Source organism: Manis pentadactyla, chromosome 6, assembly GCF_030020395.1.
Source record: "Manis pentadactyla isolate mManPen7 chromosome 6, mManPen7.hap1, whole genome shotgun sequence".
In the NCBI taxonomy this organism is placed as follows: Eukaryota; Metazoa; Chordata; class Mammalia; order Pholidota; family Manidae; genus Manis; species Manis pentadactyla.
The window spans coordinates 32,723,388-32,751,056 of NC_080024.1; the positions used below are offsets into that span (position 1 = coordinate 32,723,388).

At 39.5% G+C, this 27,669-nt stretch overlaps 1 protein-coding gene across 9 annotated transcripts in view; it reads left to right on the forward strand.

The window, feature by feature from the left end:
• The first annotated feature begins 323 nt into the window (after window positions 1-323).
• RAPH1 (Ras association (RalGDS/AF-6) and pleckstrin homology domains 1) overlaps window positions 324-27,669 on the forward strand; it is a 113,294-nt gene continuing 85,948 nt past the window's right edge. For 2 of the 9 annotated variants that reach the window (XM_036928011.2, XM_036928014.2), the window contains exons 1-2: window positions 326-722; window positions 11,690-11,737. The gene's annotated coding sequence lies outside the window, so the exon portion shown is untranslated. Of the gene's footprint in view, window positions 723-11,689; window positions 11,738-27,669 lie in introns of all 9 variants that reach the window. The other 7 variants (XM_036928012.2, XM_036928013.2, XM_036928015.2 and 4 more) reach the window with 7 other exon arrangements.

A 27,669-nucleotide genomic window follows, 5' to 3' on the forward strand; every position in this document is an offset into this window, starting at 1 on the left:
ATGTGTTCCTGGAGCCTTTGAACACATGCACGGCACAAAGGCGCATCATACAGGTCCTTGACAGATCTGCTCCAGAGTGTCCCAGGGTCCTGGGACCGCGGCCGCTGGGCCTGCTTCCCAGGAACGGCGAGCCGGGGTGGGACAGCCCGGGATTTTCCTTCTTCACTCATTCATTCTCTGATTCACCGGTTCCGGAGGCGGCTCTCGGGAACGCGCGGAGGAAAGGAGGAGCGCGGCTACCAGCCCCGGCTGGGTGCGGTCGGGCGCCTGAGGGAGGGTGCAGCTGGGCGGGCAAGGGGCGCGGGCCACGGGAGGGCGGACGCGCGGGAGGGGGCGGCGGGCGCGCCGCCTGCGCCGGAAGTGAGTGGCGGGTGGCGGGCGGGGGCGCGAGCGGCCCTGCGCGAGTCGGCCCTCGGGCCTGCCGCCCGGCCCTCATCCCCGCCTTCTGCGTCTCGGCCGGACGCGGCGGCTCTGAGCTCGGCCGCCGCTGGGCTCTGCGGCCACCCCGCCCGCCGCTCGCTCCCGCCCCGCCCCGCCCAACTCCGCGCGTCGGTCAGTCAGTCAGTCAGTCAGTCAGTCACGGAGCGCGCGGCGCGGGACCTGCGGGCGCTCGCGGCGTCTCCGGGCAGGGAGCGCCGCGCCCGAGGAGGAGGCGGCGGCCGAAGGACCGCAAGCGGCGGCTGCCCAGCCCGGGGCTGCCGGAGGACCGAGCTGCTGCCGCGGTGAGTGCTCAGCCTCGTCCTCGGGGCCGACGGCGGGAGCCGGCCCGGCGCGGGGCTGTGCGGCGCTGCCGCCCCTGCCGCCTCCATTTTTCGGCGGGCGGCCCCGCCATCCGGGCGCGGTGCGGGCGGCCGAGCCTGGGGCGGGGTCGCTGCCGGGCGGCCGCTGCGGGCGGGCCCGTGCCCGGGGAGGCAGGCGGCCGGCCGGCGCGCGGGGGTCGGCCGGCCTGGCTGCACCCTGCGCCCCGGGGGCCGCGCGGAGGGAGACAATGCGGTGCGGGGACCTCCTGGGGCGGGTGCGGTTGGCCTGGTGGTCCGGGACCGCGGGGAGCAAAGGCTTTCCCCCGACTACCCGCAGAAACCAGCGAGTGGATGTCCGGGGTACCTTGGGTTTCGGTGCCCTCCGTGTTTCATAAATGAATTCAGTGCAGAGGTTTAGAAAGGCGCCCCGCCTTCTGTGCCTTCTTTCTAATTAAGCAAGCTAAGTAATTGCTCCACTGCCTTTGAGCCTCATCTCATCTTTTTGTGTGTGTGTGTGTGTGTGTGTGTGTGTGTGTGTGTGCGCGCGCGCGCGCGTGTGCGTGCATTCCCGCCGGAAATCCAAACTGCAATTCATGGGGCGAGGCGGGGAGGAGAGGGAGGCGGTATAATAATAGTATTAGGATCCCTTCGTTTTAAGATAGTTTGAAAGATGTGGTTTTCTTATTCAGACAGTATCTTAAGGTGTCACCACAGTGTGATCTGGAAACCGCATACGCTCTATTGCTTATAAGCACGAAGACGTGGATTAGTATGAAATGAGAGATTTTGGAAGAGTGTTACAAGCGTCGCATTATATGTGTCTTGTGTGTGTGCATTTCCTACTTCTGTGGTAAGAGCAGTTGGGGAAATCTGGGAGAATTGAAAGGTTCTTCATTTAACCTCTCAGTAAGGGTTGATGTCTGCAGCGTTTCTCTTGGAGATGTGGATAGCTGCCTGTGTGTGTATGTGAAGTCCGCTGTATAACAGTAAAGGTAACGGGCTGGGGACGGTGCGTGACTGGGTTATTAAAAGGATGGTAGAGAGTCTATAGGAATATTAAATTCAGCAAACATTTATGGAATACCTACGATCTGCCAAACAGGGTGGGGGACACCCAGTGAACAACTCCTGCAGCATAGAGTGGTGGAAAGAGCTCTTTGAAGCCAGGGAAACCAGCGGTTCCATAAGCACTGGAATTGGCTGGCAGTGTGGTGTTGGATAAGCTGTTGAACTCTGAACACTACGTTCTCTATCAGTAAAATGGGAATACCACCACCTACTTTACCTCGCCAGGTAGTTTTCAAACAGATTAAATGAGATAATGTATGCAAAATTTTTAGCACCTCGCTTGGCACTGAAGTGTTTAACAAACGTTCATTTCTTTCCTTCCTCGCCTTACTGCTCTTGGGATTTTATTGGGGGAAGGTGGAGGAAGAAGTGAACATAGGTAATTGTAATGCAATGCATTATATAATAAAATGTCGAAGTAGAGGTGCAAAATAGGGACGCCAAGAGGAGAGAGATTGATTCTACATTGAAGCACTGGGGTAAAATTCTTGGAAGCTGCGGCATTTAAGTGAACCTTTAAGGATGGGTAGGATTTCAGCTGATGTGGATGGGGAGGGAGGACATTGCAAGTAGAGGTGGTGCTCTCCTCTGAGAGCCGAATTGGGGAGGAGAACCAAAGGGGGAAGGGCAAAATAGAGACACTCCAAAGCTTTATAGCTCTTGTTGAGTCTGACCTTCAAAGATTGTCTCTGTTATTTTTCTTTTTGTATTATGAATTTCCCAGAAGCCAAATCTAGCTCTATTCAAGTAAGCATAAAAATGTCTACAAAGCTTAATACATGATTTTTTGGATTAGACATTTTGTGTTATTTGGACTGCTGCTCCCTTCTGTTTGCATTTAATAAAGAATCATTTGTAGATATTTCCTTGTGATGAATATTAGCTGTATTTGGTAGAAGCAGCAGCTGATTTTTCAGATCCGGAGGTCTCACTATGATTATATAGTACATAATTGGAAGGTGTGGAGTAGTGGGTACATACTAGGTATGCCTCAAAACTGCAAAACTGCTAGTCATTCACAAATGTTTTAACACTTTATTTTCTGAAAAGGTGTTCTTACCATTGTCTTTGAGAATAATTAAGATGGCTTTTCTTAGGTTTTGCTACATTTTTTCCCACCCTGTGCTAATTATTTATTAGATTAGCATGGTGGATGACTATCACACTGTTCATAGATTCTTGGACACATATTAAAGAATCCCATGTTCTTGCCTTGGTTTTGTAGTTGAATGTCTACATTAGTATGGTTAATCTCAAACTTTTACTTAAGGAAAATTAACATTAGTAAATCAAGATGTGTGATCCCTGGCAAATCAATTATCTTGGACTTTCAGTTCCTTTACCAATAAAATGAGAAATTTGGATTAGACACTGTTTTTCAATCTGTTTTACTGAACTCTAGAATTTTGAAGAGGACCTTCAGAGGTTCTGCAGATGTTTGACTTAAATCTCATTAAAAATGTATTTTCAGCCTGGAATAATAAAAAGTGACTACATGACATGCACTGTTTTAAGTGCTTTATGAATGTTAATTTATTTAATCCTTGCCATAATGCTGTGAAGTAGGTTCATTATTATCTGAGAAAACGGGCACAGCCTTCAGAGCTATAAAACGGCAGAGCTAGGTTTCCAAGCAGGCATCATAATCCTTAAGCTTGAATTCTTAACCACATTCCTGTACTGCCACCATAATAAAATAACACACTCAAGTGTTTTTGAGGGGTAAAATATACAGCATAAATTCTTTCCATTTTAAACATTTCCAAGTGTACAATTCAGTGGTTATTAAGTACATTCACATAGTTGTATGGCCATCTTCACTATTATCTCCAGAACTTCCATCGTCCCAGACTGAAACTACTCAATTAACTCCCATCCCTTCTCCCTCTAGCCCTTGGTCACCACTCTTCTACTTTTTTTTCCAAGAACTCAAGTACTTTTGTCCTTCATATAAACGGGCTCATGCAGTATTTGTTCTTTTGTATCTGGCTTGTTTCACTTCACATGTCTTCAAGGCTCATCCATGTTGTAGCATGAATCAAGTGTTTCATTCCTTTTTGAGGCCAAATAATACTCCACTGTATGTATATCCCACATTTTGTTTATTCATCTGTAGATGAATGTTTGGTTGTTCTCACCTTTTGGCTATTGTGGGTAATGCTACTCCGAATGGTTCGCATGCACAAACCTGTTTGAGTCCCTGCTTTCAATTATTTTCGGTATAAACCCAGAAGTGGAATTGCTAGATCCTATGGTAATCCTATATGTTTGATTTTTGAGGAACTGCCTTACTGTTCTCTACAGCAGCTGCAGCATTTTACATTCCCACCAGCAATGCAGAGTTCCAGTTTCTCCACATCCTCACCAAACATTTTGTTTTTTGTTTTTAGATAATGACCATTCTAATGAATGTGAAATGATATCTCATTGTGTTTTTGACTTGCATTTTTCTTGTGATTAGTGATGTTGAGCATCTTTCCATGTGCTTATTGACCATTTGTGTAACCTTCGTTGTAGAAATGTCCACCAAATCTTTGCCCCTTTTTAAAATTGGTTTGTTGTTTTGTTGTTGAGTTATAGGAATTCTTTATATACTCCACATATTAATCTCAAGTCAGATCCATGATTTACAAGTATTTTCTCCCATTCTATGGGTTGCCTTTTCACTCTGTTGATAGTGTCCTATGATGTACAAGTTCTTTCATTTTTATGAAGTCCACTTTGTGTGTCCAATAAATCATTGACAAATCCAGTGTTGTGAACCTTTTTCTGGGAGTTTTTATTCTGAGCTCTTATGTTTAGGTTTTCTTCTAAGAATTTTTATTCTGAGCTCTTATGTTTAGGTTTTTGGCCACTTGGAGTTAATATTTGCATATAGTGTTAGGTAAGGGTCCAACTTCATTCTTTTCGCATGCGGATATCCAGTTTTCCCAGCACCATTGGTTGAAAGAACTGTCCTCTCCCCATTGAATGGTCTTGGCACCCTCATGTACATATATGAAAAGTTTTAACACATTGACAACCAGACTGCTACATGCTTGTACATGGTTAGTTTTTTTGGGGGGTGGAAGCAAGCATTCCTTAGTATAAAGCTTCTCTTACTATCTCTGCTTATTTATGAATTTTAAATGGTTTTTTGATAAGGAAATTTGTAGTTGACAGTAGATTTTTTTTTAATGTAGTCTATTCATACAGAATTTTCTAAACAATACATTACTATGGCCCATGCACTGTGTTTACTTAAACAATAGGCAAAACCCAAGCCCATTTCTTTGGGGTTATACTCATCCTGTGTAAGTAATTTAACTACAAAGGAACATATACCGCTAAATCCTGATTGTATTATAGATGTTTTCATAGCTCATGGAAAATTCTGGGTTTTTCTTGTTTGCCTTGTAAGCAGTTGTTACATACTGTTACCAACTCATTTGGAAAGAAAAAAATTCTTATTTAAAAAAATGTTTAAATCAGTTTCATTGAAGCATATCCTGAAATTGCAAAGTGAGCCATTAAAAACTGCTATCAAAACAAAAAAACAAAATGAGAGCTGCTACTATTTGTAACTACTTATCTGGGTAAAATCAAAACAAATTTTATAGTATTAAATGTGTTGCTTAGGTGGTCATAAAACTAATGTACCTAACTCTCAATTTGTCCATTTGAGTTTGTAATAAGTTAATATAGTATATTTGAACATAGAATAGTATTAGCAACACATTAGCCAGTTTTATAATTTGGGATGCTATATAAGATTTCATCTGGAAAAGTTTTGTTGCAAAATATTAGGAAACCCCAGATTTTATGAACTCTAAAGCTTCAGCCCATGCTCTTATGGCTATTGTTTTAAGATATGGTATTTACCACACTTTGAGGCAGATGTCTTAAAATATATCACTCATGATTTATAAATTGGCTTTTTATAAAGTATGTATTTTTTATTAATAAAATGCATATTGTTTCTCTGCTTTGGGTAGAGCTAAGCATATTGGAAAAATAAGAGACAGATAGATATTCTCCCTTCCAAAATAGGATGCCAGTTTAAGCATGGGATGCAAGGAATCAGGAGAATGTAACTGAGGGAGCAGAGTCCAAAAAGAAGCAGAAGACACTGGGATTTTAAAACAGGTGAAGAGAGTAGATTTGAAAAAGAAGGGACAAGTCAACCCTTTAGATGCAAAGAAAGGCAAGACTGGAAGACCCATAATCAATGTCTTGTCATTATGTAACCCTTAAAATTTAAGCTCCCTGGTGAAGAGTGGTGAAATCTAGAGAAAATTGGAACTGTAAACATATTAATACTGCAATAAATAAAATTTTCAACGGTACTTAAAAATTAGATGCTTTGTTGGAAAATACCTTTAGAAGGATCTCACTAAGTTTGATATGTGAAGAAAAGTGTTAGCTAAGTCAGTATAGCAAAACAGCTAATAATATGCCTTGAAAATACAATATATTCTTTATGTTTCCCCACTGGTACTACCTCTGTTCATGTTTTTCAGTGGTTTCTTTTTCCTAATTTTTCCTTTCAAAATTCAACTTACCTTTGAGACCCAGATCCATTGTCACACACCTCCTTTATGAAGCTGTTTGACACCAAGCAGAATTAATTGCTTTCTTTTTCATTCCTTTAGACCTTGTTTGATTTACCTTATATTGTAGATAATTGGATACTGTCTTAAATCCCCCTGAGCTCTTTCTGGAGTATTGGATCTGGCTTTACTCATCTGAAATGCCTCTCTGTCCCTAAATATAATAGAAATTCAATGAAAAGTTTTAGTGAGAGCTATTATTTGAGGAATTCATTATAGCTAGTATTACATGTCCTAAAAGGAATAACAAAAACCTGATAATTTTTTTATTTATAAAGAATAACTATTTCTTGGCTTAATTGGCTATTTCATATTGTAACAAATTACTTTAGAGACTGACAAGGGAATCAGTGATCCCCCTTATCTGTGATAGTGCTTTACGAGTGTTAGTAATGGCTTAAAAACCTTTTTGTTTACTCTTAAGTTTCTAAAATAAATATATATTTTTTAAAGCAGGAACAATGAATATGCTGCATTATATTTGAAAAAAATCTTGTTTTTACTACTAGGTAAAACATAAATTCCAAAGTCTGGATCTTAAATCTGTTTATTTCAATACTTGGTTTTAATGCTTCTCTTAGCTAAAAGGCAATTCATGTAGGGACATATACCCAAAAAGAGTAAGTGCCTCTGTGGCTCTACTTTCTAAGTGGAGATAGCCCTTATTTAATTTCTGTGCATCAATTATGTAGATCTGGCTTGTAAAGTTTGTTTTCCCTATGCAAGCCAATGTGAGGATTTGCATTTATATATTTTTAATAAATGTATTCAAACCTCATAGAAATCTATTTTTGGAAGGCATTTGGAAAGTTGGAAAGTGGTTTCTCTGTTTTTAGTGTACAGGTAGGAGTATTTTAGGGTGACAAACATTGCTTTTCTTTGGAATATGGTTATTTTCTCACTATGCTTGAAAATGCCTCATTCACCTGGAAGGTACAGATAAATGAGCCATGTTCTTTTTTTTTTTTTTTTTTAAAGCAGTGGCTAGGTAGCACACTGCTAACAATCACTTACCACAGAAAGTCAGCAAATTTACACTATTTGTGTGAAAGACAAATGCTTATTAAACTCAACTTTAAATTTGACATCTCTATTTAAATACTTTGCTGTGAGACCACCAGTAAATCTGTTCAGTACAAAATACTTATAGTCATTTTTCAACCATATCAAAACATTGTATAACACATGCACTCTTCCTGCTTCAGCTTCTCTTTCGCTGCAGTAGTTGCTTTTGAAATTAGACCTTACTCTCCTGCTGCCAACTTTGTTTTGAGGTCAAGGCAGCTGCTTCATGAAGGATTATATAATATAGTTTTTACATAAATTACTCTTTCTATTAAGGAAATAATGTATCATTGAGAATGTATCTTTGGAGCACCAGTCTCTTGAAGCAGCTTCCAAAATAGTAGGTTCTTTATTTCATTATTGAAAAAACATCTGGCAGATACTGTCACTCTTGCCTCAGAATACTTAGGATCACTTAGTACCAGAATACTTTGATTAGCTTATGTGATACATGACTATCTGACAGGTGGTTGTAATGAAGATGCCACTGTCATTTTGTATCTTAAGAATACTTATAGTATTGCATTAATTACATTATACTTAAAATACATACATGTATTAAAGTAAAGATTAAACATAAATAGAACTCTTAATATGTTCTTCTTATACCCCAGTGGATCATCACTCATACCTCTTGGGATATGATCACTTACATTTTGGAAACCACTATGCATTTTTAGTGAATTACTGTTTTAATTACTGTTGTAATGAGCCTTTCATATTAAGTACCATTTCATAGTGTACAATAGTCTTATATAAAGCCATCTTAAAAATAAAGCACAAGACATTCTGATTCTGTAACTGGAAAGTAGTGTTTTTGGAAGAAAATAAAATTGAGCAAAGTGAGGCCTAAATAAAATTTAATGTTCACCACAGTTGAAGTAATTGGCTTATTTTAGAAGCATAAATTTGGATTTTGCATTATGCTTTCAGGAATTGTTTAACATAAGTTAAAACTACCCATTAAATATTTAATTTAGTTATTCACTAATTCTGATAACTATAATTTTTCCATGTCTTTCCGTGACTCTGCCTTTTTCCTTTCCCTTCCTCTCATCTCCCCATCCCAGAAGCAGCTGCAACCATGGTTGCTTCACCACAGGTTAAGTTTTGCCTGTTCTATAACTTTGTATTATAACTTTGTATTAGTTGAGTCGTGTGTATGTACTTTGCCTCTGACTTCTTGCACTCAACCTGGTGTTTTTAGATTCATCCATGTTATTGCATATATTAGTAACTTCTTTTTTATTGTAGGGTAATACTCAATTGTACTAGTATGTAATATACCCAGATTGTTTATCCAGTTTCCTATTGATGAGCACCTCTAGGGTGTTTCCAGTTTGTGACCACTATGAAAAAAACTGCAATGAATATTTTTGTGCAACATGTTTTTATGGACAAATGTTTTGTTTCTCTTGGATAAAGAAGTCAAATTGCTAGATCATAGGTAGATGTTCCCCTTCTCAAAAACTTGGTGTTGAAGAACAATATATATTCACAAAAGTGCACATATTATACGTGTGCACTTTCACAACTTGAAAACTGGTGTATAACCAGTACAAAGATGAAAAGCAGAAAGTTACCAGCATGCTGGATGTCCTCCTCATACCTGCTCTATATCCCTGCCCCCATGGGTAACCACTACCTTGACTCTGAACTCTAATTCCACTATAAAGTTTTTTGGTTTGCATGTTTCTTTAAAAAAAGTTTTCTACCTTATTGAAATATAATTTCCATGTTATAAACTGGTCACATTAAAGTACACAAATTGATAAGTTTTCATGCAATCCTGAAGGCATCACTGCAATCAAGATAGCAAAAATTTCCGTCATCCCCCAAAGTTTTCTCATATCCCTTTGCCAGTCATCCTGTCCTCTATCTCTGTCTCTGGGCAACCTGTTGCTGTAGGTTAGTTTGCATTTTCTAGAATTTTATAATATGGAATCATACAGTGTTCTCTCTAATTTGGTTTATTTTCACACAGACTAACAATTTTTTTATTTTTCCATATTGGTTGGATTTGTTCTCTTCTATTGCTAAATATTATTCCATTGTATATACCACATTTTGTTTATCCCTTCACCTATGGATAGATATTTGGGCTGTTTTCATTTCTGGCTTTTACAAATCTGCCCTGACATTTGTGTACACATCTCTGTGGATATATGTTTTCACATCTCTTGGATAAATATGTATGAGGACATGCTAGGTTATTTAGGGCAGGTGTATTTTTAATTTTTTAAGAAAATGGCACACTTATCCAAAGTTGTATCATTTTACATATCCAACAGCACTTGATATTGTCAGTCTTTTTCATTCTAGCCACATGTAATGTACATGTGTGGTATCTCATTGTAGTTTTAATTTTCATTTCCTTGATTGCTAATAATGTTGGGCAACTTTTCAGCCTTACATTAGCCGTTTGGGAAGTGACTGTACAGGTATTTTATCCATTTAAAAACTTGGGTTGTTGATCATTCTTTTATTTAGTTGTAGCAGTTCTTTACATATTCCAGCCATCAAGTCCTTTATTAGATATGTTTGTGAATATTTTATCTTAGTCTGTGGCTTGCCTGTTTTGTTTTCAGTGTCTTTCAAAGAGCAGAATTTTTTACATTGCACTTTATCAAAATAATCAGTTTTTCCTTTTATAGTTAGTATTTTCTGTCCTAATCAGTCTGCCTACACCAAAGTTGCAGTATCTCTATGTTTTGCCTAGGAGCTTTATAATTTTAGCTTTTATATTCAGTCTGTGATCCATTTTGAATTAAGTTTTATTTCTGGTATGATGGAGAAGTTGAGGCTCCCCTCCTCCCCATATTTCTCTTTGTTCCAGCATAACTAGTTAAAAATTGCTTTCCATTTTAATTTGTAAATTATCTCTTTAAAGCTGGGAAAAAAAACCTTTCCTTTTCCACCTTACCTACCTTGATTTTGACATCCTTATTGAAAATCATTTGACAGTATAAGTGTGGGTCTATATTTGGACTGTCCATTTTGTTACATTGATGTAATAATTCTCTATTTTTCTCCCCTTTCTGTTTGTCTTAATTACTTAGTCTTATAGTATGTCTCAGAAGTCAGGTAGAGTAAATCCCTCAAGTTCTTTTTGCAGATTGTTTTGGCTACTCTAGGTCGTTTGCTTTTTCATATAAATTTCAGAATCAGATATTAAGATATTGGCTGTAATTACATTGAGTTCAATATGGGGAGAATTGACATATAACAATACTATATCTTCCAATCTATTAACATGGCATATCTATCCATTCATTTAGGTCTTAATTTCTCTCAGCAGTATTTTGTATTTTTTCAGTTGCCATAGACTATGTTACATAAACATTGCATGCTGTTCTGTTTGTGTCATTTCTTATCATTATTTACACCTGCTTATTTTTATGATATAAATTAATATGTAGTATGGAGGTATTCCATATGATAACCTTATCTAATGCACAGATGAAGGAACCATGGATTCTGCGGTGACAATGCTAGAAACAGAGGACACTAAGGCATATATCTTCAGAAATAAGACTGAAGTTTACAGCTATGTAGTTATTGGCATAATTCTTTTTTGCTTATATGGGTGTGAATATTAATATTTAAAGAGGCTTATCTTTATTATAACATAGTCCAGTATTTTTAGAATCATAAGTAAAACAGATTATGAGTTTAATTAGGGCATACATTTTTACCAGAGGATTTTGAGTTTACATTTTGTAGTTTGCCCTTTTCCCCCTTTCATTAATATTAATGGAAATATTCAACACTTAGAAATGTGAAAGAAGAAAGTAAAACATAATTCTACCACCCAGAAATGACTGCAGTTAAAATTTTTGGTATATTTTCTCATATATGTGTGTATATAGCTCATTATTATATGCACAATTTAATTCTTCTTTCATTTAAACGTGTACTGCTAGCATTCTCCCATGCATTAAATGCTTTGTGATTAATTTACAACATCTGCATTATAATCCAGGATGGACATAGAACACATCCCAACTTAACTAGTTTTCCTTTTCTTCCAGGATATTTAGTTGCCCACCCCTGTTTTTTTTTAATATTTGGCTTTAATGAACATACTTGTTCACAATCTTCGTCCTTGTTTTGAATTTCTTTTTAAAGTAAGTGCTTTTAATTTTGAAACATTTTAAATAAAAGTATAAAACATAATAGACATCTGTGTACTCATCACCAGTAATAATAGTTTGTATTTTACTTCAGATAATTTGTTTCAAGAGATGTAACAAATACAACAGAAATCCTCCCCAGGTAACAATTTGTATTGTTCTGGTGCATGTTTTAGTACATTTAAAACATATGTATCTGTAATATTTTACTCATTGCTGTTTTATGCTTTTGAATTTTATATAAACCATAACTTTATTTTCTTTAAAAATTTGCATTTTTTGTTCAACCATATGGTTTGACAGTATTCATGCTGTTTCTTAGAGATCCAGATCTATCTTTTTTCAGAATGAGCCAGTTTTTCCATTCCCTTTTTAAGGGATAGTTAGGATGCCACAGTGAAAATCTTTGTTCCTTTCCTCTGGTGTTTGTCTCTTAAGTGCTTGGGAACTTAGAAGTGGTATTGTAGGATCATATATAATACCCAGATGCCTCTCCAGAGTGGTGAGGCAGTGTCCCACGGCTCCTCATCTTCCCCAACCCCTAGTTTTATCAACTTAATGTTTTTGCCTACTTGATGGCTATGAAATGGATATTTTTTTCTTCAGTATGTTTCTAGAAATACAGTTACTAGAATAAGGAAAATGAGGCCGCATTTTCAGTTAAACATTTTATCCATGGAAATTGTATTCTTTTAAATGTACATTAAGAATGTTTTCTAATCACAAATTAAACCTGTAACGAGTTTTGAATAAAAGCATTGTTGTTTATTCACAGTGGTGTAAAGTGTTTTCTCTAAAGAAATACAGCTGTCTGGCTGTAAGACTTTGATATTGAAGAATTACCTAAAATGCATTAATTCCTATGCTGTGACATCTATGTAGATAATTTAGATGATGATTTGGCTAATAGAACCCATGACTGATTTTACTTCCTGTGAGTTTTTTGAGGGAACATTTAATTTTTTGTGATCATGTGTTGTCAAGTAAAAATATAATGTCCAGTTATATTTATTTCAACAACTATTTGACGAGTGATTATAACAAAAGACTAGTAATTATTTACTCTGGAAATGTTGAATGTGTCTTTCTTACATTTGTCTTCTTTAATCCCCTGTTCCCCCCGCCCCCCACTCACCCCTGGTGTGTAATGAAAACATTTCAGATTTAAATACTGTAACATGTAGGTACATTAATTTTAAAAGTAAAGAGTATAAAAGGTATTAAAGTTCTATTTTCTTGTTAGAAATTTTAATAATAAAACTGCCTGAGGGCAGGGGCCATGTTTACCCTTTAAGTAGCTGTGTTCCCTGTGCTTATCAGCACAGTGCCCAAACTTATAGTAATATTTAAGTATCTGTTGAATGAAAATATTATTTCTTGGTAAGAAGTAGTAATCCTCTTCAGTGAAAAATGACTATTTTTATAGTACAGATAAACAGAGTTAATTCGGCTTGAAACTAGAATTCTGTCAATGTTTATTCTTATATAGTAATGTTCAAGCTTTGGTCTTGCTGGTCTTTTGAGAGAGAAGCATATGGGTGTTAGCAGTCCTAAAGTGGTATTTTTTATTATTGGGAAATGCAACTCCTCATCCATTTTTAACTGAAAAGGAAACAACTTTTTAACATAACAATTCCTCATTCATTTTTAACTGAAAAGGAAACAACTTTTTAACATAAGAATTCACGTGGAGCCTTTCTGCAAGATATAGGTGCATTTTAGCCTGTGGATGTCCAATTCCCTCTCCACAGTTTCTAACTTTACTTCCTTATAGTCTCATCTCTTTTTCTGCTCCTGTGACTTTGCAGAAACAAAGCTCCTGATGAGCTAAGGGCTCATAAATTTAGTGACTTTATTGACTATTTGGAGGTTTAAAAAGGAGAAATCACATGATACATAGCCCTTTTACTATCTTACAGCCTCTGCACCTCATCTGTGGTTGCTTTCCCTATTCAGTACTTCAGACCTGCCACCTTTTAGTCCCTACAGAGCTTTCTCCAAACTTGAGTCTAGTCCCCCACTCTCAGTTTATCTTTTCACAAGGAGTAGCACTGTGTTGCATTATCTATTGCTGTTATGGATCACTGCAGAATGTAGTGGCTACAGACAGCAACAATCATTATCTTAAATGGTTCTGGGGGTTGACCAGGCTTAGATAGTTCTCTCTGAGAGTGTCTCATGCAGTTGGAGTCAGAAGTGACTGAAGCTGAAGTCATCTGAAGGATTCCTCACCTACCTGTGTGGTGGTGGTTGCTGGCTAACAGTACCTTTCCAAGAGAAACAGGTGGAAGCCGTTAGCATCTTTGATGATGTATCCACAGAAGTCACACAGTATCACTTCCTCCATAGTTGCAGGTCCCCCCAGATTCCAGGGTGGAGAACACAGACTTTACCTCTCAGTAGGAAGAATGTTAAGGCAGATTGTAAGAAGAGCATATTAGATGTGGATATTGTTGCAGTCTTCTTTGAAAGTGATGTCTTTCTCGCCATGTTGGATAGGTTTATTCATCCCCAGCAGAAATTCTGGAAAACAAAATTTTATCCATCTTATTTTATCTGAAAAAGTTTCATTACAAATGATGAAGTCACAGGTGTTCAAATGCCATCACCTTTAAGGACAGTTAAAAAGTGGTCTTTAATCCTATTTTCACTTTTCTTGGAGGTTTTGAAATATACAAGTATGCAGATTCCATCCCAGTCTCCCACTAAATCAGAAGGTACTGGAGGGGTCACACGCATATATTTGAAAAGCTTCATGGCAACTAGTGAAGAGGTTTCAAGCCTTCTACTTGTACTTCACATGCATTAACCACCACCAGCCTTCTACTGATCTACTGCTTTGAAACTTCTCTCCTCTTTGTATTCAAAATATATAATATCAGTGGAAAATAATGGTAGTCTATAGTACAATGCTAAGTAGTTAAGTATGACAGTAAATAAAAAACTGAGAGTTAAAAGTAGAGTGTGTGTGCTACAGTCATCAAGGTAGTTTTATAGAGAAAGTGGATCTTGAAAAATGGAGCTTAAGATATGTTTTGTATTGCTGGGAAACTCTTCTGCTCAATTGGTTGTGAACATTATCTGTAATCATTTAAACAAGTATCTTGGAGATAGTTCAAAATGGGTAATTTTCTCTTAAATGTAGGTATTTAATAAATGAATCTGTTTTTCATGGAGATGTTTCTATTTTGCATATCTGTTTCTGACAAGGCACTCTTCCCTGTGACAGTCTCTGAGAGAATACTGTTACAGTGTGCCATCTATTTATATGTCAAAATTATTAAATCTAATTTTAAGTAAATCTGCTGTAACTCTGGGGGGAAAATCCTGGGGCAAAATGCCTTTGAAACTGAATTCAGTCAAAGGGAGAAATAAAGTGGGAGAAACCAGTTTATTGTTTACAAGCCGTCGTCCACTTGTGCTCTCCTGTGTCTCTTACAACCCGGCTGCAGGAGAAGGGACCCCACCCAACCTCTCCAGTCCAGATATGCTCTCACTTACCCTTGTTATTACCTATTGAAATGGAGATGGACTACTTCTCTCCACCCCTTTGAAATACCTATTGATTTGGAGATGCACTAAAGCCAGGCAACAGATTCTGGAAATACTGCAATTTTACCCACAGCCCACCCCTTGAGAAATCTCGCCTCACAATCAGCTCACTCCCCATCTTCCACAATGGCTCCTGGGTGAGAAAACTGGAGCATTTTAACCAGACTAATAACATAAAATAGCAACAGCAATAAAATCACGATAATCCTCAAGATGGAGGCTTCAGCTAGATTCAAAGTCCTTTGCATATTTAGTCCACAGCTTGCCCATTGCAGAGGCAGTCAGTAGCTGAACAGGTAGGGAGTTCAAAGCAATCAACACGCAGTAGCTGCAGCCAGGGGGTGGGCCCCAGCCACAGCAACTGTAGAAGAAAGAAACCTTAAGGGTGATAAGATACATGTTTAAATGACACCAGCATAGGCAAATCTTGTCCATCAGGTAAGAGGCATGCAAGAGAGTGGTCCTGTGATAGGACAGTGGCAGGAATGGGATCTTTTCCTGGTCTAGTATACCAGACTTTCACCCCCACTCCCTGTGGGAGTAACAGATGGGTCAATATATAGGACTACAAGAGGTACAGACACTGGTCATAAAGATGAAACTTCCCCCAAAGATGCTGTTATCTCCCAGACATTTTGGGTACACTACCATGATCTTTGGGGGCCACTCTGCTGTTACTTCAGGAATACACAGGAGGCCAGCTTCCAGGCCTTTCCCCAAGTTTCCAGAAGGGCCAGCCATCACTGGTCCATGTGTTGAAATGTCTAGGGCCACATCCACTCAACAGAGTCTCCAGGGTTTAATGCAGTTGGGGCTGGCAGCAGAATGTTGCTCTGCTGACCATATACTGGCTTCAATAACTCCTCCTTGGTTTGCACATACAGTTGTTGAAGAGAGGCAGCAATGTGGGTTAGCATATCCACAGGGTTCAAGGCTCCTTGTCAGGGCTTCTCATTCAAATGCCATAGCACTGTCCATAAATGAACTGACCAGCACTGTAGACTACTAGTGTCCAACTTCAGGCCAGATTTCAACAAACCGTCGTACTTCTCTATCATGTCTGCCCCAGTAGGGTTATATGATGCATGAAATGTCCACTTTATTCCTAATTGCTGCACCCATTCTTGTAATGCATGTCCAGTAAAGTGGGTGTCTTGATCGCTCTCAATCACCTGTGGCCAGCCATAGGCTACAAAGAGACGCTCTAGGCCCCTTTTGGCCCTTTGCTGATCTGCATGATATGCAGCAAAAGCAACCAGCAGTCTAGTAGCTGTGTCCACACAAGTCATGACATACTGATTTCCTTCTGATATGGGCAGAGGCCCAATATAGTCTATCTGCCACCTGACAAGGGGTATCGGCCCATTTACTATTGTCCCATGTTGCTGTGGAACTCAGTGTAAGTCTCTCCTAGAGTACAGAAGGCACTCCTTCTGGGTTCTGCTGACTTCTTCCAAGGTCAACAGCAATCCCCACTGATGGGCTACAGCCCTCATTGTCTTTTGCTCTGCATGCAACAAATGCTGATATAACCATTGGGCTACATCAGAGGCAAGCTTTCCTTCTAGCCAGCACACCTGGGCCAGTGTGTCTGATTCATCATTCCCTGGGGATGTCAAAGGCAAATGGTCAGTCACATGATATGCAGTAACTTAGTTTGACCAAAGGCCCATAGGTCTTGCCACAACTCTTGCCTCCATAGGGGCTGGTGACCAACTATCCAGCTGGCATGGTACCGTGTCAGTAGCTACAGAGTCAGGCCCCAATAGACGGCCCGCTGTCAGTGCAGACAACTCTAGGGGAGGGCTCCCAGATGATCATGAGCCATACTCCCTGCCCATTGGCTGCTCTTCTCCTCTCCATCCTCCATCCATATCATCTCAGTCTGAGAATGGAAAGCCAAAGCCCTCCACTTTGGGGGCTGCCCACAGTTGGAGCCAACTGTATACCAAGCATTTTCAGGTATAGGGGCTTTTCCCTCCTGATAGGACTCTCAGCTACCAAAGGCTCAAAAGGAAGTTCTTCCTGCTTTCCACTGGTATAGGTCACTGGCCCCAATTAGCATTGGAGTTCTCCACTTAAGGGGTTATAGGAGAGGATGCTATGCTGATGTAAATATGCGCCCATTTGGCCAGTGTAGGCCTCTGTGCCATGCCTTTGGGTCCAGTCTTGTACCCACCCTGCGATGACATAGGTGGTTATATTGGTCGGAGCTGTTCCAGTGATGGGCTCTGTAACCAGCAAGGCGTCGTACCCAACAGCCAGTTACTTCTCTATCAAGCTGTACTGGATCTCTGCTCCTTTCCATAGTTGTGATCGGAATCCAATTAAGTTGGAATGTCCATTCAAGCCACTGCCAAAGGCCCTATCCGTAACCATCCTCAGTTACATGAACACCTAGCTCACAGGGCCTTGATGAGTACACTCAAGGCCTGCATGGTAAAAACAGCTGTACATGTTTCATGTCCCAGTCCTACCTGATGCCCTTTTCATATCAACCGGCATAAGGGCTTCAGAATTTGTGCAAAGTGTGGGATAAATACTCTCCAGTAGCCCAAAAGACCCCAAAACTCCTGTAATACTGCCATAGTGGTAGGGGTAGGGAAAACCTGGACCCTGTCTATGACTGCTTCTGAGATAACTTTAGTTTTACCTGACCAGACAACCCCCAAGAATTTTACTGACAAACCAGGTCCCTGAACCTTGGTGCTATTCACAGCTCATCCTTTCTCCTATAGATGTTACAGCAGTCTAGGGGCTGCCTCTTCTAAATCTGCAAGAGAATCAGACGTAAGCATATCATCAATGTAGTGATACAGCCACACCATTGGTGCTTCTTCCATGTGGCCAAGTCCTGGGACTATGGAGGTATCTCTGTGGAAGGACAGTGAATGTCCACTGCCAGCCTTCCCACATGAAGGCAAACTGTTCCTGACTTTCCTGTGCTATGTCAGTAGAGAAGAAAGCATTAGCAAGGTCCACAACATAATGATATGTTCCTAGTTCATGACTGACAGTGTCTATAGGGGCTGCTTTAGAGGGGACAAGAGCATGGAAAGGGGGTGTGACTACTCAATTCCCTGTAGCCCATGGTCATACACCAGTAGCCATCTGGCTTTTTCACTGACCACACTGGGGAATTAAAAGGACTATGAGTGGGCTTCATGATGCCCACCTTCTCCAACTCCTGTAGAGTTTCTCCAATTTCCTTGTGTCCCTCAGGTAATTTATACTGCTTAGTATTCGTCACCATAGAGGTACAGGCAGAGCTACAGGTGGGTGCTTACCATATCCCCTCAGAACTCCCTTCACCACACATACCCTCAGTCTGAAAACTCACCTGCAGTGGTCTATAACCACTGGCTCTGCAGGATATTGACCCCTAAATATATTCAGGGATGAGAGAAATGTATACAGTATACTCCCTTGTGGGGTAAACACGCTATCTCCAATGGGATTTGGGCTTTCTTCTAATTGCCTTATCCCCGTAGCCATCTATCACAGCAAAGGTCCCAGGAAAATGCTCAGGGTTCCCATAAATCAGAGAACATTCAGCTCCTGTGACCACCAGCACCAGGACATGTACATTCATGGGGGACCAATGAATTTCTAATTCTACATGTGGCATCCAGTACCCACCATGTCCCCCGAGGTGGGGGCATTGACCTCCCCCCCATCAAACCACAACATCCAGTTGTCCCTCTGTGGGGGTAAGGGCCCAGGCGAAGCCTGAATACTGTCCCCCCGGAAGCCTTTCAGGGACACAGGCTGGACATGGGGCTTTGACTTTGGCTTCTATGTCCTGGACCTCAGTGGCTAGAACTGCTGCTCTGGCTTTAATTGGTGCCACAGGTCTAACAAGATACTATTGGGCTGCCCATCAAATTTTTCTTTCACTAACCCTGGCTTTATCAAACTCAACCCATATCTGGGTCCTCGAGACCTTCATGGGGACTTTTGCACCTCTCCTTTTCAGTTGTAGCCTGTACTTCCTTCTGTGCTCTTACTGTTTCAACCTCCCCCAGATCTGCTAAAGTATGAGTAGCCTCACTTATGAGTTGCCCTATGTGGGGGGCAAGAATAGTCACTAGGGACCCCAAAAGAGACAAGGGAGCTGTATGGAGCACCAGATTGCTCATTCCTATGGTGAATGACTCCTCATCGGAGCCCTGGGGGGTCTGTATTATAGATGATATTTTTCATGGCCAACTCCCATAGCACTTGCTGGAGCTCTGCATACATTTTCCAGCTAGTGGGTAAGTATGGTAAAGCACCCTGATTAGGCCAAACTCCCCTGATGGCAGCTGTCAGCTAATCCAGAACTGCCTGATTCCCTGAGGTGTGACAGGCACTTTGCAGCCCTTGCCATAGGGAAGGGTTAGTCTGTCAGAGAAGCCAGTGTGTCCACTTCAGAACCCAACATAACAGTTTTCCACCCCCATATCCCAAAGATGCAAAAGCCTTGTAGGCAGAGGTACCAACAGCTTCTGCCAAAACAGGATGCTCATGTCCACCAGCTCATCCTGGGTACAGGGGCAGAGCATGGAGTGCTCTACAACCTGGGGAGCAGGCTGGCCCTGCAGTGTTGCACTTTTACTTTCTTCATTACAACTGGAAGGGCCTTTAATACAGGAGAGGCTGGTGCCTGGGGTAGTGGCCTTAGCACCAGATTGGCCCTTGGCCACACCCCCTCATCCTCTCCCTACATGTCTACCATCTCCCCAGCTTAAGCCACCGCTCTTTCCTCCCTGTCCCCTCCCCCATGGCCTCCTGCAACATGGACTCTTCAGCTGCCTCCTCCCTTGCTGCTAACATATCCTCCAGGAGCATGACCCATCTTCTCAATAACTGTCTCTCTTTCTTAAGGGCATCCCATAGGTCATTGCCCAGCTCCTCCAAGCAGTGCTAAAGTGTGTCTCTCTCCTGATAACCCTTTCCACTATCTTGAGAAACAAACCACAGTCCCTGCTGCTACAGGGCAAGTCAGGGTCTCTAAGCAGTTTTCTATGTCATTGAGGGCTAGTTCCACAGCTTCCTGTGTCTCCACCCTTCCCCAGTTCTCAGGAAGGCCCCAACCGTCTAGAAGGTGCTTTACTCTAGACCAGTTCCCCACTAGAGACTCCCCAGTTGGAAGCCCCATGGAAAGGGGGCTCCCAGGTAAAGCCACACGCTCTACCGCTGCAGCCACTGGGGGTTTCCAGGTATCTCCCCACCATCTCTAGGGGCAGCCCTCCCAAGGGTTGCACCCATGAAGACAGATTTCAGGTTCAGAGGTCCTGCTGACTACCGCCAGATGTAATTCCAGGGGGAAAATCCCGGGGCAAAATACCGTTGAAGCTGAAATCAGTCAAAGGGAGAAATAAAGTGAGAGAATTCTGTTTATTGTTTACAAGCAGTCGTCCACTTCTGCTTGCCCATGTCTCTTGTGACCGGACTGTAAAAAGGGGCCCCACCCAACCTCTCCGGTCCAGATACACCCTTGTTCCCCCTGGTAATCACCTATTGATATGGGGATCTCACCTAAAGCCAGGTGAGAGATTCTGGAAATACTGCATTTTACCCACATGCACCTTTCCCACTCTGTTGATCTGTTCAAGAATGGGCCTCTGCTGCCTTTTGTGATGAGTGACTTCTCATTGCCCTGGAGAGGGCTTCCTTAGAATAATATACATACTCCTTTTCTTGGTTAACAAATCCTTGCCTGATCTGTCCCTCCCTTCCCATCAGACTAATCTTTCTGTTTCATGATGCACTAAACTTACACCCTCTACCTGGAATGCTCTTCTTTTTGATCTGTGTATGTCTGATTGTGATTCATATCTCAGTTTAAATGGCACTACTCAGGCGTTCACTGTTTATTGAATCTAAAGCAGCTAGTCAGCCCCTTTCCGTACAACCCTAATTTAATTATTACTACACTTGTCATAGGTCTGATTTTTTGTCGTTGTTACTTAATATTTTCTCCCTTGACTAAAACGAAGTCCAATGTTAGCAGGTCCCTTGTTTGTCACATTTATAGCTGTAACCTGAGCATCTAGAACAGTGTTTGGCACATAGTTTGTGTTTAATACATATTTTTGAAATAAATGTTGAGTGAAAATGCTTGCTTTGAGCTATGGCTCCTGCTCTGGTTCATCTGCCTATATGATTCTACTTGTTTCTGTCTTCTAGAATTTGCCATTATCTCTCGTCTTTTGATGCTTTTGATGTCTTTGATCTCTAGTTCTCTCTGCATTTGTGAGTTTATTCCCTTCTATACTTGTTTACTCTCATTTCATTGGGGCTTTAGGAAGGGAGAGAAATGTATTCTATCACTCTTTTGACAGGTTGAGATGTTGCAGTGAGGTTGAAAATATGAACAAAGGCCAAATTAAGAAAGCAGCCCTTGTTTTTTGAGAATACTCAGTTTAGGTTAGTTGAAGGGTAGAAAATAAAGTTGAAAATTTTGATTTGGGCCATGTCAGAAAAGGTCTGAAATCACTTAATGAAGAGGATGTACTTAATTTACAGTGTCTTGGGGAACCCTTGTAGGTATTTGAGCAGAATCATGGCATGAAAAGAATTTTTAAGGATAATTAGTCTGACAGTGATGAATTAAAGAAGAGAGGTCAGTTCAAAGTTGCTAGAATAATCGGAGGACAATAGTGTGGGTCTGAACCAAGATAATGGTTATCAAAATGAAAAAGAGAGTATGGAGTCAGAAAAATAGTTGAGCCTCCTGGTGCTGACACTGATGAATGGCTCTATGATAATTACAGTTTAGCAGTGTGACTTTTATGTAGATGAATTAGTTGATTGTATGGGGGACTATATTGAATGTGTCTTCTATTAGAAATGTGTTGTAAATATCTTTCCTAGAATTTTTACATTTATGAGATAGATGAAACAAAGCAGACATCTCAGCTCTTTTGGGTAGAGGATATTTGGTGAACTCTGGTACTTCCTATCTCTGGATGTTGGCAAGAGGTCAGAGAATATGTTAATGAATAATGCACGGTACAAGTGTTTCACTGTTTTAACTCCCTTTATTCTCACATTTAGTAATGAAATTTTTTAAATCAAAGCATCTTAGGAAAAAACCATCTTGAAGTCTGTATTTAGCTTAAGCCCTATTGATTAAATACTAGTCTTTGATTTAGAACTGACTTCTGATTTCTTCTGATCTACTTGTGACCTACTTGTAACCTTAACCAACTTTTTTTTTTACTTAGTTACTTGTTTTTTTTCATCTGAAGGGTAGAAATTGTTTTTGCCTCTGTGAAAGAATTATCTGATGAGTAATTGTTTTTCTAAGATGTTAAGCTTTTATTTGCATTAAAACTAATTTTATGATAACCAAAATAAGCTAAAAAACTTAACTGAGTAAGCCAGGCAAATGTAACTTAGGAAAGGTAACACATGTATACACAATAAAAACCATGTGTTGGAGAAATATGCAGTTATTTTTCAGAGTCTTTAGGTTAAACTGCATTATTATTATTATTTTTTTTTGCTGCATTATTTTATGTGGTAAAAATATTTTCCATTTTTTTCAGCCCGTATGTTTTTTTTTCTCAAGTTTATTTCTGAATTTTGAGTGATCTATTGGTTGACATACTCTGTTTTCCTAACTAAACTACAGCTTCGTGAGGGCAGAGCCTATTCTTTTCTTTATCTTCCTTCCCTCCCTGCCTCTCTCTCTCTCTCTTCCATAATTTATTTTGAGATAATTTCAAACTTAGAGAAAAGTTGTAAGACAACTTTCATATCCCCTTAAACCTAGATTCACCTATCGTTTACATTTTACCAAATTATCGTGCCTATCTCCCTATATACATGTTTATACACTCACATAAATACACATACATACACTAACCATGTTAGAATAAGTTGCAGACATTAAGCCCCTTTATGACTCATTACTTTAGTGTATGTTTCCTAAGAGCAAAGATACTCTCTTACATAACTGCAGTACTATCAAAATCAGGAATGTAACATTGATACAATACTATGATCTAATCTATAACCCATAGTCAAATTTTGTCAGCTTCCCAATATTGTCCTTTACAGCTTTGTTTATATATTTATATATTTTCTCTAGGTCCAGGATCCAGTCCAGGATCAAGCTTTACATTTAGTTGTCATTGTCTCTTTAGGTTTCATGTAATCTGGAACATATTCTCAGCCTTTCTTTGTGTTCTTGACCTTCATATTTTTTAAAACTATAAGCAAAATACTTTGTAAAATGCCTATTATGATTTGATTCAGTTAATGCATTTTTGTCAAAAATACCACAGAATGATAATGTGTCTTCTCAGTACATCATTACAGGAAATGTGATTTTGATTTGTCCCAGTACTGGTAATGTTAACTTGGATCATTTGGTTAAGGTGGCATACCCCCAGTAATGTGGGGAGATATTTTGAGAATATGTAAATAGTTTCATCAGATTTTTACCTACTAGTTTTAGCACCTGTGGATGATTCTTCCCTGAATCAGTGGTTGCAAAATGGTGAGCCTCTTTCATTTCATCTACATTAATTAGTTGGTGTTCTATTCTAAGGAAAAGTTTTCTTCCCCGTATGTTTATTTATATCAGCATGGACTCATGGATTCTTACTTTATTCAATCAGTTTGTTTCTATCATAATTTATTTTGATATTTAAATTGTCCCAGATAAGGCTCTGTGACCCCCTTCATGCTGGCTTCTGTGTCTTTATGACATGTTCCCATTGTTATTGAGCAACTTCTGGCACAAGATTATGTCCTAGGGTCTCATCTTGTTTTTTTTCCCTGCCCTTACCCTGAAATCATTACTCCAAGGGTGTCTGGTTACTATTTGGGTAGAACATATGTTTAGAAACCAAAAACTGGACATTGGGTATGCTGATTGTTACTGGGGTCTCATTGTTACTAGGTCCTTTTAGTGGACATTCCCACAAACACACGTACATGTATATCTATCTTGATTTCTCCCCCTCCTTTTACCTCTATCTGTTTGAAATCTTAAGTTTATATTGATGATTCAAAATCCAGTCCAAAGGGCTTCTAAGCCACAGACTGCAGTTGTGTGGCATTCTGCCTCCAGTTGAAGCTGGAGAGTGCATGTACAGTATCAGCTGTCTCCAAAGGTAACCACATACTTATGTAGTACAGCAGGAAAGGTCCCATGTGTGGAACACAAGAAGCATGATGAACATCTCAGGAAGCAGTTATGGAAGCCCCATTTCTATAGATACAGTAACTGTATTAGTTTCCTAGGGCTGCTGCAACAAATCACATAGTGGGTGGCCTAAAACAACAGAAATTTGTCTTCTCAATTCTTGACCTTGAAAAGGTGGAATATAAACAAAAGAACATTACACTTATTATTTGGTTTTGTTTTCCAGTTTTTGTTATTTGCTTTTTAGTTGCTCTGTGATTTCAGATTGTGGTTTATGATGTACTAAGTAATTATAAAATTGGTCATTCGAACTCCCTACTTATGGGAATGTTAGTTTCTTTGTAGAGTGTTGAACTAAGATTTTTTTTTTCCACTTTGGATGAGGAGTTCCTGTTTGGGGTTTACTAGATTAAGAATATCCAGTACTATGAAAATCCAGTCTAAATAAGGAAATGAATATGGTTTATCATTCTGTAAAAGTAATTCCTTTACTAGGGGATGCATTAAGTGCTTGATAAATAAAACATTAAATTAATGTTTAGGCCTTATAACATGTATTGACTGTTAAAATAGTTCTTATTTGTTTTTATGCTTCTTTATATGATGTTTGGTTACCTTACATTTAATGTATATAACAATGAAGAGGATGTCAGTTACATCCTCGGCTGTCAAAAACAGAGTCATAATAAAGAAGGCATGAAGGTTGTGAATCACCTCCCATAGTTTTTCTCTTCCCTATGGGTAAGGAGGTTTTCCCCTTGACTAGCCCAAGAATAATTTACCTTCCTTGTTTATTAGGGAGATTCAGTTCAATAAGAAAACTACACAATTTAATTCCAGGTGTCAGCTCACTCCCAAAGGGGAATGCCATGAAAGTTACTTGGTGGCCTCATTTACTCAACTTGATGCTGTGACGCCTTTGAATAACTAGCACAGTTGCTTCCTTCTTATACCCTTTCAACACTTTAAATTTGCTTCCTGCACAGGAGACCATACCTTCCTTTAAATTTGCTTCATGCACAGGAACTTTGTTCTTAGTTTATTAATCAAGATATTGTAATGTTTACCATCTCTCCCACAGTGAGGATTAATGTTCTTTGAAGTCATGAAATATATTTTTTAGTATCCTGCACAGTATATAGCATAATACTGTTTGTGGCAAAGTCTTTTGAAGCATTACACCCTAAGTAGAACTTGGACCTTTTTTGTGGAGGGCCACCTATGGAGAGATATATATAAAGCAACTTTTGACGTCTTTGTTGTTTTCTTTTAAATTATTCTTTGATTTTGTTTTTCAATTTTTGTTTTTTTAGCTGCTCTGTGATTTCATATTATGATTTATGATTTATAAATAGCTTTATTTTTCTAAATGTTATGCTTATATGAATATATAACTAGAAAAACTATGTATTTATAACTGCTTGATAAATTAGTAACAGAAGCTCTAAAATGATGTTTATTTAGAGTAGGCACACAATGGAAAATGATCTGCAGATAAAGAACCTGGTATATGCATTGAACATAAATATGTAAGTAAATTAACATACCAGATATGGAAAGTTTTAAATTTGGGGAAAACTGAATTTAGATTCTCACTTTCATGTGCCAAAGTAAGCTACCTATATAAAATTGACAACTACAGAAAAGAAAGAATGAATCATAAAATAAAACTAGAAATTTACATAAACATTTATCTGATTTCTGGGTGGAGAAGAATTTACTGAATAAAATGATGCAAGAATTCACCAGGAAAGAGTTATACATTCGAGAACTTAAAAAATTAAATTTTTAGCAGTGTCTTAAAAAAAAAAAGATTGTCTGACAGAATTAAAAGAGAAAACCTGAGAAAAATGTTGTATACAGCCTGGATATTATCTTGATTGTGTAAAGAGCTATGTTGCTTACTAAATCCCCAGTTTCCATTTGGGCAGTTTGCAAATGATACCACTTAGAGTAGAACTAAAGGTCCTGTGCTAAAGAGTTGTAGGGCAGGAAAGAAATGACTCAAGCCTATCTACCACTTGTGCCTTATTCAGATGAGTAGGTAATGGTCTTCATCTCTCACAATTTTCTTCATTTTTACATTATGTATGTCATGTTCCTTTCCTTTTCCTTCTCTGCTCTTACTTCCTCCCTCTTCCTCTTGGTGGGTCCTTTTCCTCTTTTGGAGCCTTACTAAATTTAACAGTTTTTTTTCTTATTGTTTCTCTTGTCAAATTTAGGTTTCCTTCCCTTTGCTTTTATTTTGCAAGAGTTATATCTTGCACTGTTGGGGGCACTCCTTGAACCTGTAAGTCTTCACAGCCCCCCTGTTCTACTGCCTGTTTTTCTTTAGAATCATTCGTCAGAATAGAGCAGCATAGGAAGTGTTTCAAAAAGTATTTTTGTGATAGAACTTCTGAGATATAACTGGACATAAATAACTGAAATTTATTACTAAATGAATAACTCAGAAGCATGGAACTGTGGTAATGGAGGGGAAGCGATTGGGATGTGTTAGAGGATCCTGCCTAATTTCTCATGATCTTTCTGGGAGTACTCATTGTAGGTTGTTCTGCCTTTATTTAGCCAAATTGTAGTTATGCAAAACTGCATTACTTTTGTCTTGTAAATTCTCCCAGTAATTATAACACAACACACTACAGCAGTTGTCAGACTTTAGTGAACATGAGCAATACCTGGGGGGACTTGTTAAAAATGTTCCACTCCCGTGAAATTAATATTCAGTAGATCTTGGGCAGGCCATTTTTAAACTGACTTTAAGAGAAGCACCTCAGGTAATTTTGATGAGGCCGTCAACAGACTACAATTTGAAAAACATGGCTGTACAGCTTCAAGTCCAAACACTTTGTAATGGCTTCTAATTTTCCCCCCTGCCTCTTCTGCCCCATTTTCCATAGGTCTTCACCACACATGCTATGTATCAGTAATGTTAAGGTACTTAGAATTCTCCACACATCTTACTTTCTCACATCTTTATACATGTGGTTCCTCTGCCTAAAACACCCTTCCCCTTCTCTCTACCTTTCACATTAATTCTTCAGGTCTGAAGCATCACCCCTTTCCTCTCTCCTTCTCAAACTAAGTTAAACTACATATAACGTATCTCTCTTATATTACTTAACACAGTGTTTCATCACTGTTGGGTTTCCTTGTCTATGCCCTACTAGATTATACATTCCTTAGGGACAGAGGATATTGTGTTCATCTCTGTCCCTCCAGTGTCTGGCACATAATGATAAACAGTAAATTTTAAATAAAATCAAAGCTTCTCTTACTTTGGAACAGTGAGCATGCTAGACCTAGAGAAGTGCTTTGGTGGCAGCTCAGCACTTCTGTATTTTGAGAGTTTTCACGTGGTTTTAAGTACAGCATACTTA